Source organism: Lithobates pipiens, unplaced genomic scaffold (genome assembly GCF_037356315.1).
Source record: "Lithobates pipiens isolate NorthernLeopardFrog02 unplaced genomic scaffold, aLitPip1_a1.2 Scaffold_18, whole genome shotgun sequence".
Taxonomy (NCBI): domain Eukaryota; kingdom Metazoa; phylum Chordata; class Amphibia; order Anura; family Ranidae; genus Lithobates; species Lithobates pipiens.
Window position 1 is genome coordinate 646,780,920 of NW_027507758.1, and position 13,367 is coordinate 646,794,286.

The following is a 13,367-nucleotide window of genomic DNA, read 5'->3' on the forward strand; positions in this document are numbered from 1 at the left end:
AGGGGAAGCAGTGGAAAAGGCGACAGCAAACCGGACTGGTATACATATATATGTATGCAAAGGCACGCGACGGTATATATATATGTATACACGTTTCGCTCCCGCCTTAGTACCCAGCAACAGGTGGGTTCGTTTGGAAAAATAGAGAAACAGTCTTGACTTATGTCATCCTCTATAGGTTCCGGTCGTCCATCTGTCTTCCCCAAAGAGATAGGACATCACTCCTAGGGCACGATTCACCGGGAGCCATGTCCCAACTCGGCAGCGAAGACCTTACCGCCCCCTTGTCTCCTCGCCCGCCTTCAGTGAGCGACAGCATACAGTCCTTCAGGGGCTGGACTATCCCCAGGCTGACAGCGGAGCTGAGACGCAGGGGCATTCCCTTCCCAGCCACGGCTAGGAAGGCAGAGCTTTTCAGGCTCCTCTCTACCCCGCCAGCTACGGCCGGGCCTAGTACCCCGCCTCAGGCTACTCTCCAGTCCATCTCAACGGCTATAGGCCAACTGCATGCTATGGTGTCGTCCCTAACCAGTACGGTCACGGATGTCCAAGCCAGAGTGACCCTCCTAGAAACTCACCCAGCCACAACCACCCCTGTTCCGGTCTCAGTCCCGTCTCCACTGCCGACAGGTATCAAAGGAACATGTCCCGTGGTCTGTCCAGCACATCTGGTGCCAGCCAGCATAAGGAAGGACATCTTGGACGGAAAGGATGTCAACCTCGCCTCCCTGCTTATTTCGGTACACGACCTTGCAGAGAACAAGGCTTACACCTGGGGAGATGTATCCGTAGTCCTCAAAGCTAAGGACCCCAGGCTGAATCGTAAACTTTCCATCCCAGAGTTTGCCCTAGCCTTTGGGATGCTGAGAGACGTCATTTGCTCAGCATCCCCTGCCAGGAGGGAAGAGCTGGATTTGTACCTCCACACGGTGGTGGACCTAGGATACAAGTACGGAGGCTTTGTCTTTTACGATTATCATCGTTCATTCTCAGCTAAGGCAGCCGCTAAACTGGCACAGTTCCAGTCACCCACAGACTGGAGCCTTATGGACACTGAATTATTCTGCCGGCATTTTGCCGGCCTTCGTTCACCCCTGTGTGCCATCTGCCAGTCCTCCACCCATACCGCTCCCTGGTGCGCCAACATACCGGTTAGTCGCCCGGTAGAGTTACCCTCCACCTCTGCTGCAGCCCTAGGCCCATCAGGCCCTGCACCAAAGAATCAAGTGGACAAGTTTGGACGTACGGTCCGAACCGTAGGGGGTGCGGCCATCTGCAATAACTACAACTATGGCTCGAGCGCACCCCAGAAATTTGTGCGAGGTCAAAGCGCACAAGGGCTTATGACTAAGCCGCATAGACGTCCTAAGCTTGGGCTTCTACCTCACTACGCACCCCACTCCTTCACTAGCCACCTTCCTCATCGGTGGCTTCACGACAGGTTTTCACACCGGCCTCATCTCCCTACCCCACCAAACCCACGAGTGCAGAAACCTCCGCTCAGCAGCCTCTGACGAGCAGGCCATTGACCTACTGCTGCAAAACGAGGTGGAACGAGGCTTCGTCATAGGGCCCTTCACACAGCCCCCCTTCAATATGTGGAGAGTTAGCCCTATTGGGCTTGTCAAGGGCAAATTTTCAAATAAAAATCGTTTGGTGTACGACCTGTCTGCGCCTCGTTCTTCCCACATTCCCAGCTTAAACTCCTTGATTCCTTCCGAAGAGTTCTCATTAAAATACGCCTCTGTGGACATGGCGATTCAGGCCATCCTTAAAGTAGGCACAGGTGCGTGGCTGGCCAAAGCTGACATATCCAACGCCTTTAAACTATTGCCTATCCACCCGTCCCTCTGGTGCTGGCACGGAATTAAATGGAGAGATCAATATTACTTCGCCACTAAGTTGACGTTTGGCTCCAAAAGCAGCCCGTGGCTGTTCGACACGTTCGCTCAGTCTCTTGAGTGGATTCTCCTGCACAAGGTCGGTTGTCAGCAAGTTATCCACTACCTGGATGACTTCTTGTTGATTGAACAGTCGGGCACACCTCCTAGGGATCTCGACAAATTAAGGACCGTCTTTGGGAACCTCAATGTTCCCATCGCTGAACATAAGGTGGACAGGCCCGCACAATCAATCACCTTCCTCGGAGTCAATCTAGACACCAGCTCCATGCAGGCCAGCCTGCCCCTTGACAAACTAACCCGCATCAGGGCAGTGCTCCACGAGTTCACCCGGACCAGGGGATGTACAAGGAGGCAGCTACAGTCGCTATTGGGCATGCTCAACTATGCCATGCGTATAATTCCACAAGGTCGCTCCTTTGTCTCACGCCTGTTGGTCTACCTTTCTCAGGCACAAGACCCGGATCAAGTCCTCTGCCTAGATACCGCAGCCTTAGCAGACCTGTCGATGTGGGACGAGTTCCTGTCCACCTGGAACGGTATCTCTCTCTTCATCCCGTGCATCTCACCTCTCTCACCACAGGTAGTCACAGACGCCCCAGCCTCTACAGGGTTTGCGGCAATTTTTGGCCACCATTGGTTCTCCGGACCCTGGCCTTCTCAAATACTTAGGATCCCGGGGTTTAGTCAGTCTTCATCACTTTTCGAGCTCTACCCCATGGTAGCAGCCGCCCAGCTCTGGGGTCATACCTGGACAGGACAAACGGTAGGTTTCACCACCGATAATCAGGCTACAGCCGAAATTGTCAACAAAGGCAGGTCTAAATCTCCCTCCGTGATGTCCTTCCTACGCAGGCTGGTGCAGCTGTCTCTGCAGCATCAGTTTAATGTTGTCTGCACGTTTATCCCAGGAAAATATAACCTTGCAGCTGACGCTCTGTCCCGCTTTAATTTCCGGTCCTTCTTTCAGCAGGTTCCCAGTGCAGATACGGTGTCAGCTCCTATCCCGCATTGGTTTTAGTTGACCCTGGACTAGAGCCGCATCTACATAGAGCCACTCAGCTCATCAACCGTTCACTATCGGACAATACTCTGAAAGCCTACCAGGTAGCCTGGAAGGCATTCAATACATTTCTGGTTGCCTCCACAGTAGGCACCCCCACAGATGCTAGGCACATACTAGCCTTCACCTCATCCTGCCACAACCAACTGGCCTTGTCCTTCAACACCATCCACTTATACTTAGCTGGCATACAGCACTTCCTCTCACTTCAGGATCCTACCAAACCGTCCATCTTCTCGTCCCACGCGATCCGAGCCATCCTACGCGGCATCCAGAAGCAACAGCCGCCAGTAAAAGTCAAACGGCTCCCCATCACCAGTTCCATCTTCAGGGACATGTCCACCATACTCACCAGCTACCCCTTTGGTGTTCTCCCCAGCCTGGTCATACAGGCAGCCATTTACCTGGCCTACTATGGCTTCCTATGGCCCAGTGAGTTCACTCATAACAGCCCACACAGCCCAGTCCTTCGCAGACGTCATCTGCTCCGTCACCAGGACCACTTCATCCTCCACCTCTCGGTAACCAAGACCCAGCAGACAGGCACCGGCGTAGATATCCACCTCTACAAAACCAACAACGCCTGGTGCCCGGTCGCTGTGCTCACACAGTTACTCTCGTGGCTACCCGAGCTCCCGGACTCTAGCCCTCTTTTGCCCTTCCCGGTCAAACCATTAACGAACTGCCAGTTCATTAAACATGTCAGGATTCTCCTCCGCAACTTGCTCCTCAATCCAGGTGAGTATTCCGGCCACTCCTTCCGCATCGGAGCAGCTTCATCCGCATCCCGACATGGGGTCCCGGACCACGTCATCAAAAGATTGGGCAGGTGGAAATCGGCCTGCTTCACTCGGTACATCCCTAACCCACAGGTAGAGATGTCTCGGGCGTTCACTCAACTGGCTCAATAAAGATTAAGCTGGAAACAATAAAACTCTCTTATCCCTACCTAAGTGTTTTGCCCCCTTATTTTGGTATACCGTCCATTAGACCAGGGCACACTTTCAGGTCCATTTCATATAGGGTGTCTCATGATAAGTTTGTATTGTTCGGATACGTATCGGCCATAGGGCTTCAGCCATAAGTAAGAAGGCCAGTATGGTGGCCTGAATTTATGGGAGGAGCCCGGGGGGTATTTAACCAGCCCACTCGCCTGTGGTCTTTGTCGGTTTCCTGTGCACAATACCCACCCTCCCATCCCCTTTTTTAGGGCATTTATCAAAACATTTCTCTTCAATCACATTCATTTCTAATTACTGGGTATGCCCCCTTATTTTGGTATACCGTCCATTAGACCAGGGCACACTTTCAGGTCCATTTCATATAGGGTGTCTCATGATAAGTTTGTATTGTTCGGATACGTATCGGCCATAGGGCTTCAGCCATAAATATATATATCCCTTACAATTAAAGTATTTGAATAAATAGTATTTTTTTTTTTGTATTTATTGAGAAATAGAAAAAGAATAATACAAATGCAACAGATACATGCACGATAACGTAGGACCATCGTCGCAGATGAGGTACATAGATGAACAGATCGTACTCATGCCATAGGCAGGAAAGAATTAAACCAGACAGAGAGCAGTGCAACTAGCACAACGGTGTAACGTTTTGACATGTTACTAACTGGATGGATCCTGTAGTAAGGGTTAGTTGCAATAGCAATATTTATATAGATATTGACATTTCCCGAGATTTTATTAAGTAACATATTATAAGATCTTGGGTAGCTAAAATGTGAAAAAGAAAGAGGGCGGGGGGGAAGTGTGGGATTCTTGAAATACAGTCCCTGAGAGAGGAAGATCCAAGAGGCGGTCCTTTTAAGCAGTAGGTCGGTGGATGCAGGTTAGACTTTAGATGGGGGGTGTGAAGCCCCGAGCCTGATTGATGCGTACCGTAGTAGAAGAAGGTGAAGTGATCCATAGTGGTTATGTCTTCCGGAGGAAGAGTGGAGGACATGAAGGGAAGCTACATCGCATAGAAGCGAGATTTCGATTTTTCGTCCCGGAAGTTCTCTTTGGATCTGGGCAAGAGGAGTTCTCTTTGGATCTGGGCAACGGTGGGTAGAAGAGATGAAGTCCAAGTCTTTAGAATGGATCTCCTGGCGATTAGTAGGCATAGCAGAGACCAGTCCGTGTGGGAGGGTCTAGTTTTTGTGTAGTTAGTTTGCACGGGACCCAAGATGTGGAGGAGGGGGTCCTTCGGTAGTTTTAGCAGCGTCACTTTGAAAATGTAAGAGAGGACCCGATCCCAAAAAGTGGAGATATAGGAGCATGACCAGAAGCGGTGGGCCAAGGAGGGTCTGTTTTGGAGACAGTGGGGGCATTTGGTACTGTCCAGATCAGTAATGGTAGGAAGGGTAGATATGCCCTGTGGGCGATTTTCAGTTGCGTTTCTCTCCATATCTCGTCTGGGGTAGGTGATGAACCTTGTTGAGGCCTTGTGGAATTTTATCAACTATGTCCGGGTCAGGAAAATCTTTACCCCAGTTGGCGGCTGATGAGGACGTTAGTGGGGGAGAGGTTTTCTGGAGCAGGGGCTTGTAAATGTCCGATAGTTTGTAGGTGTCATCCTTGAGCAGTCGATCCAGGAAGTTTGGAGTGAAACGTTTGCGTTCTTCACTGCAGATATCCCTTAAGTAGCTAACGCATTGCCTGTGATGGAAGGCATGTGCTGGCGGAAGTGAAAATATTTCCGCTATGGCTGAGAAGGGCAGTGAGTGACCAGACTCCAGATCGCAAAGTGTGGCGAAGCTTGTAATACCTTTCTCTTTCCAGACACAGAATGGTTTGTGGAGTAGGCCAGGCGAGAAGGTGGGGTTCCCTTGAATCGGAAGGTGTCTGGAGATAAAAGGGGGGAGCTTAAGGCATTTCCTGGTTTCCCTCCATGCGATGGCAGTATCCCTTAGTAGGAGATTATGTTGAAGCAGGGGTGGTATCAACTTCCACCTGCAGTGGAGGAGTGCTACCAGCGATAGCGGGGAGACCATGGCAGCTTCCATAGAAAAGTTTGAGTATCTTGAGGATTGGGAGATCCAGTCTAGGCCGGTTCTTAATAAACATGACAGGTTGTATAATCTTACATTAGGGAGACTAACACCCCCCTCGCGTCTGGGAAGATATAATTTCTTTAAGGCTATACGTGGGCGCTTGCCCTGCCATATGAAGGATGAGAAGGCCGATTCCATAATTTTTACATCCTTATGGAGAAGGAGCAAGGGGATGGTTTGTAGAGGGTATAATAACCTAGCAAAGCTAATCATTTTTACCAAGTGGCATCTTCCCAGGAGCGAGAGGGGCAGATCCATCCAGTTTACCATTTCCTGTGAAATTTTCATGATCGGGGGGGATAATTGAGGTGATAGAGGGAGGAGGGCAACTTCCCTATTTTAATACCTAAATAGGTAATGTGGGAGCTAGCGACTGAGAAGATGGAATGTTGTGTCCAGGGGGGCTTACGAGTAGAGCCTAGCAGGAGAATTTTGCTTTTACCATAATTTATACGGAGCCCTGAACAGGATCTGAATACGTCAAAAACCTCTCTGATGGTAGACATGTCGGAAGAGGGATTCGACGTGAAGATAAGCACATCATCCGCAAAGAGGGGTGTGCGTAGGTCATGTTGGCCTATGCGGATACCATGTAGAGGGGCTTTTTGGATCAGATATCTGGATAGGGGTTCTAGGGCGATGTTGAAGAGGAGCGGGGAGAGTGGGCAGCCCTGGCGGGTACCTTTATGTAAGCGAAAGTCATCTGAGAGAAGCCCAGCTGCTACTAATTTAGCTGCTGGGGAAGAGTACATGGCTTTGATAAGATGGCAGAAGCGCCCCGTGAAGCCCATTTCAGACAGAGCCATGGAGAGCCACTCAAAGCTGACATTGTCAAAGGCTTTCTCCGTGTCTAACGTTATAATGGCAAAGTCCCCTTCCGGGTTGTTCTTGGCATGTTCCAAAGCGAGCATGACCTTGCGGATATTCAAGGTGGCAGTTCTGCCTTTCACAAAGCCAGATTGAGCAGGATGAATTAGGGAGGGGATAATAGCAGCTAGCCTTGTGGCAATGATTTTAGACAAGATTTTGACGTCCAGATTGAGGAGGGAAATAGGCCTATAGGAGCCTGGGTCAAGGGGGTCTTTCCCTTTCTTGGAAAGGAGCTTTATAATGGCCTGATTGCCGGAAGGTAGATATGGGCCGCCAGACCGGATGCCATTATATACCTTATGGAGAGTGGGTTCTGTGATGGAGGAGAGGGTTTTGTAAAATTCGCTAGTGAAACCGTCCGGGCCTGGTGCTTTGGATGGGGTTAGTTTGCGGATGGTGGAGGAGATTTCGACAGGAGAGATGGGGGCATTGAGGGCTTCTAAATGTTCGGGGGTAACTTTAGGTAAGGCCACGTTAGCTAAGAAAGAATGGACATATACTCCACTCCCTCAGCCCAAGTCTATTGTTTATCTATGCTTTCTACGCCATTTCCCATCACGAACGGCACGAGACAAGGCTGCCCCCTCTCGCCCCTGATATTTGATCTCATGATAGAACCCCTTGCAACTAAAATTAGATCCCACAATGCCATTTCTGGTTTCTTCATTGGAAACACTGATCACAGAATCAGCCTTTTTGCGGACGACATTATTTTTGCATTAACTAACCCCGTCACTTCCCTGGCTTCGGTACAAGTTGTACTTGATGATTTCAGCTGTGTTTCATATTATAAAGTTAACGCTACTAAGTCCTATATCCTGCCAATAGCAATGCCTCCACATCAACAAATATGTTTGCAGAATAGCTATCCATATGCCTGGTCCACAAATACTCTCACATACTTAGGTATAAAACTCACTGCACACACCTCAGCATTATACCAAACCAATTACCTGCCCTTTTTGCATACACTGCCTATGGAATTGAATAAAATCTCCAAATTGTCACTTTCTAGCGCAGGTAGATTAGCTGCCTTCAAGATGGTCTTACTCCCACGACTTCTCTATCTCTTTAGATCACTGCCCATTCCGATACCCATGACTTTCTTCACACGGACACGATCCCTTCTCAGAAACTTTGTATGGCAAGGTAAAAGACCGAGGGTAAACCATACAGCCCTCGTTAGACATAAATTAGCTGGCGGTATGGGATACATTGATGTGCAGGACTACTACATGGCGGCTGTCTTAGCACAACTGAGAGAATGGTTCTCCCCCAACCCTCTTAACCAATGGAGCTCCATTGAAGCTTCTCAAATCCCCGGTGGCAACTTAAAAATTTGGCTCCTGAGCTTTCCCTCCTTATGTCAAATGGATAAGCATATATCTCCGACTGTTCGTGCATCAGTAAAGGCATTTTCCTATCTCCTCACGAACTTACCTACCCTAGCCACTCAGTGTAAGGTACCCATACCGATTGAAGTCCTTAACTTGCTCATACCCGACATGCAGATAGCTCCTTGGAAAAAAAAAGGTATAACACATATTGGAGACTTATACTCTTCTGAATTTCTCCACCCATTCCCTACACTACAACAACGTTTTTCGCTCACCTCAAGGGACTACTACACCTACATTCAAATCTCGCATTGCTTATTCAGGCACCCGCAAGCACATCTTACCCTGCCCACGAAAATATTGCAGTATTTTACTAGTGCTGTAGCCCCAGTCAAAGGCATTTCGCTTTTTTATGCTACACTCAAAGGTAAAAACTCCATCGCTATCCTTCCTCCCATGCTTAAATGGGAAAATGATATCGGTGTTTCCCTATCTCCGCAACAATGGCAATGTGCACTACGCTCCATCTACAAAACAACGAAATCTGCTAACCTTTGGGAACTCACCTATAAACTTACCCTCAGGTGGTATATCACCCCTGCGCGTATGCGATTGTTTAATGAGTCCCTAGACGCACATTGTTGGAGACAGTGTGGTGCGCCTGGCACCCTCTTTCATATTCTTTGGGATTGCCCTCACATCAAATCATTGTGGATGGATATATTCCACCTAATTGCTGAAGTAACTAGTATCCCCATTGAACCATCCCCGGCCTTGGCGATTCTGTCTATAGGCATAGAGCTTTATCCACACGCACTCCAATATATTATTACACAGATCCTATTAGCTACTAGACTGGTGATAGTCCGTAACTGGAAATCCCCCGCTTCAATCTCCCATACGGAAATTGTACGCTTAGTACATACGCATTGTGCTTATGAACGCATGTATGCTGCGGCAGAAGGTTACTTAACTAAAATAACGACGCGTTGGAAATTATGGGATGCATGGTTCGTCAAATCACGTCCCTTATTCATCTGAATTACCACTCTTACATTATAGACTCCCTCTTTCAACATACCGCACTGAGCCTGCTCCCCTTCCCCCTATTCCCTCATCCTGCCCCCCCTTCCCTCTTTTGTTTGTTTGTTGCTTTATCATATTGCAGCTGGCGATCTATATTGGGTCGACCAACATGTCCACACACTCTAGATGCTTTCTTCTCTACCCACTTGTTTATATTGACTAGTTATAGTTTAACCACTCTTCAAGTCATAACATGTTATTCTTTCGACCTCCTGTTTTACGGATGGTACTCTCACCTATAAGGCGTACCCTGCTCCTATTGTCATCTTCCCTGCTGATTTTCATATTATAGCAACTGGGTTGTCTGCCCCTCTGGACAGAGCAAGATCCCGTTTGGGGTGTCTAGAGGGGAGATATCCCTCCATCATACTCTTTTTCTGCTCTGTTGATGTGACTACAGTGTCCGCAATGTGAATAGGGTGTATGCTCTCAACCCTAGAACTTCTCCCGTTTATGTAATATTCTACCATTGCATACTGTAACTGTGGTTATTGTTATTCTGTTCTTGTTTTTTTTTTCTGTGCTCTTAAAATTTAATAAAAATGTATTGAATCAAAAAAAAAAAAAAGAAAGAATGGACAGAAGTGTTATCTATGGGGTCCGGGGCATAAAGTGCCGTATAATATTTCAGCATCACCTCGTTGATCGCTTGCGGGGTGTTGTGCATTTTACCCTCCGCTTCCCTGAGGGATGTGATGTGGGTCAGGTGAAATGGGCCTTTGCAAAGTCTCGCTAAAAGTTTGCCCGCCTTGTTCCCAAACTTGTGAAGCGTTGCATCGAATTGGGATCTTTTAGTGTGTTCGAGTGTGTCCGCCCACGTATCAAATGCTTTCTTGGCTGCCTGCCATTCAGATCTATTGTCGGGGGAGTCATTAGTGGAGAGGGATCTTTGGGCTAGATGTAGCCGCGCACTGGCCCGTTTGTAATGGGACAAGGCGTTTCTCTTAAAGGAGGTTGCATAAGAGACAATTCGGCCCCTGAGAAACGCTTTGCCAGCATCCCAGAAGAGGTTTGGGGAGTCAGAGTGGGGGGAATTTCCCTCTGAGTATTCACGCCAGGAATCTGCCATAAAGTGTTGGAAGTCAGGGTTATTATGGAGGTATGAGGGGAAGCGCCACAGTCTAGGGTGGGGGGGAAGGTCAAGATTGTCAAGTCTTACTGAAATTGGGGCATGATCAGAGATGGCTATGTCAAGTACCTCTGCTTCAGACAGCATGGGGATGAGATTATCAGAGCCAAAAAAATAGTCGATTCTCGAGAACACATTGTGGGGATGGGAGTAAAAGGTGAATTCCCGGTCCGCTGGGGTGAGTGAGGCGCCAGAGATCACGAAGGTGGAGAGACTCCATGGTGGAGGGAACCTGAACCAAGAACAGGAACATAAACAGTCGAGCGAACTTTGCTTTTTTCCGCATGGAGTCACTGTGTAGGCCAGCCCCCAATACACGACCCTGTGATAAGGTGTAAAGGCGCCCAGGCGGGAAGTGTCAATATGGGTTCGACTATAAAGGACACGTGCCAGGGTATAGCTACAGACATACACAGTGAGTCCAGGGGGAGCATATTACAGTCAGACATGCGGATAAAGTAACACAAACAGATGTACAATGAATACCTTGCAATGAAAAGACCCAAGGGAGTAGAGTGTTTAACACATATAACATATAATATATAACATATCACATATATTATATAACATGGCCGGAATACAGCAGGATTATATCTGGCCGAGGCCAGGGTGCAGAGCAGGGGAGTGGTAGCAAACGGAGACGTTAGTGCGTCTGTGTCACGATCGTTCCACCATCCCGATCGTACATAGGAGACTTACCCGCAGGTTTCCTGTACAAGAGGATCGTCGGTGCCCTCGGACGCATGTTGGCGCACACGAACGCACGCGAGTGCATGTAGTCCCTAACAGGCGCACGCGGGTGCGCGTTGATACGAGCGAGCGCACGCGGGTGCGCGATAATCCGATCGGGCGTACGCGGGTACGCGGGGTCACGAACGGGAGCACGGTCACCCGCGGGGGTACGCAAACGTACCGTGCGACCGTTCCTGGCGCCCAACAGGCTATTTAAGGGATCAGCTTCTGCTCCGCGGTGCTGTCCTGTCTACAGCGTTCCTGTGACTTCTGCTACCAGTTCCTGTGTGTTCCTGATACTGTACCCGGCCTGTTCCTTGACCTTGTCTGTTTGCTGCCTGCCTCCGACCCCTTTGCCTGATTGACCACGCTTCTGCCTTCTGCTCTGTACCTCTGCTGTCCGATAGTTACCGAGCCGGCTCGCCTCTGACCACGCCTGCCTGTCCTCCCGAGTGCCAGCACCTACTACCCTTGTGGTTCCTGCTTGACTACCTGTGCCAGCTGTTCCTGCAGTTCCTGTCTGGCTTCCAGCGCTAGTTGCACCTACCGTTCCTGTCAGCTACCTGTTCCGGCTGTGCCTGCCATCTGCTATCCGGCCTGGCACTTGTGTCCTCCGGACTCCTGAATCCCTGTCTCCACCTCCAGGGGCTCTCGAGCCGGAGGCTTACGAGGCGCCGCTCCCTGCACGTTTGGGCTCTCCAACCAGGTACGTGACAGTACAGGACAGCCATGACCGAGCCCTCGCAGGGAGCGTCCCCAATGGATGAGCTTTGCCGCCACCTAGCCGGCCTCACCCAGGCCGTGAAGAACTTGCAAGAAGGCTACGGCCGTCTGGAAGAACAGGTCCAGGCCCTATCTGCCGCAGCCCCAGCTGTCCCTGGACCTTCAGTTCCGCCTTCAGTGGTAATGATGCTGCCTGAACCAAGGGTCCCTACGCCAGACCGTTTTTCCGGTAACCGAAACAAGTTCAGGGCCTTTCGGAACTCCTGTGAGCTCTTCTTCGCTCTTCAACCCCGGACCTTTTCCCTCGAGGCAACAAAAGTGGGGTTCGTCATCTCTTTATTAACCGATGAGCCTCAAGCCTGGGCACACCGTCTTCTAGAACGTAAGGACCCTTCTCTGGACTCTTTAGACGCCTTCTTCCAAGCAATGTCTCGGCTGTATGAGGACCCCCAGCTTGCTGCTACAGCAGAAGCAGCCCTGCACGTGCTCCAACAAGGTCGCAGGCCAGTGGAGGATTATGTATCTGAGTTTAGGCGCTGGAGTGCCGACACGGAGTGGAATAACTCAGCCCTCCGCTACCAGTTCCGCATGGGACTTTCAGAATCATTAAAAGATGAACTGGCTCGCGTGGGAATCCCTGAAACCCTTGAAGCGCTCATCGATCTCTCAGTCCAGATCGATAGGCGCCTGAGAGAGCGTCGTCTAGAGCGTTCCTCCTCTACTTCTCGCCCAGTCTGGATGTTGCCACGGGTTCCTAGTCCTAACCCCCCGGTTCCTTCTGTTCCTGCCCCGTCTTCTCCTGACTCGTCAGAACCTATGAAATTGGGTCTACTTCGCCCATCTCTGACGCCTGAAGAGCGCCAACGCCGAAGAGCCGGTAACCTTTGCCTCTACTGCGGAGAACCAGGACATTATGTTCGCACTTGCCCTGCCAAGTCGTGTAAGTGCCTTCTTATACCCCCTGCCTCTCCTTCTACCTTGCTAAGTACCAGTACTATCTCTCATCTGGCTGTGCCTCTTCTTTTACAGTGCTCAGGAAAGACTATCAGCGTCAACGCGATTATTGATTCTGGGGCCTGCAGCGGCTTTATGGACTTGTCCTTTGCCTTAAAGAACAACATCCCCCTTCGGCCTAGGGTAAAGGGACTTTCAATCTACTTGGCCGATGGCTCCACTCTAAAGTCCGGACCTGTGACCCAGGAGACGTTCCCTCTTCATGCCATCATCGCCGGAGCCCACCAGGAGCTCCTGTGTCTGGACATTATCAAGTCTCCACTTTTTCCCGTTATCCTTGGCATGCCCTGGTTGAAGGCTCACAACCCTCTGATAAATTGGTTCACTGGAGGAGTAGAGTTTCCGTCTGCCTATTGCCGTCAGCACTGCCTCCCAGTCATTAATACGGGCCCTTCTTCACTGCTCTGCTTGGAAACAGACACCGAGATCCGACAAGCTGTGCCCGAGGCTTATCACCAAT

General features: G+C 49.9%; 2 protein-coding genes across 2 annotated transcripts in view; both read left to right on the plus strand.

Moving 5' to 3' along the window:
* LOC143986913 (uncharacterized) overlaps positions 1-13,367 on the plus strand; it is a 417,248-nt gene that overhangs the window by 360,616 nt on the left and 43,265 nt on the right. The gene's annotated exons all lie outside the window — the stretch shown is intronic.
* The window catches only part of LOC143989546 (uncharacterized), a 600,653-nt gene that overhangs the window by 76,853 nt on the left and 510,433 nt on the right, over positions 1-13,367 (plus strand). The window lies entirely within an intron of this gene.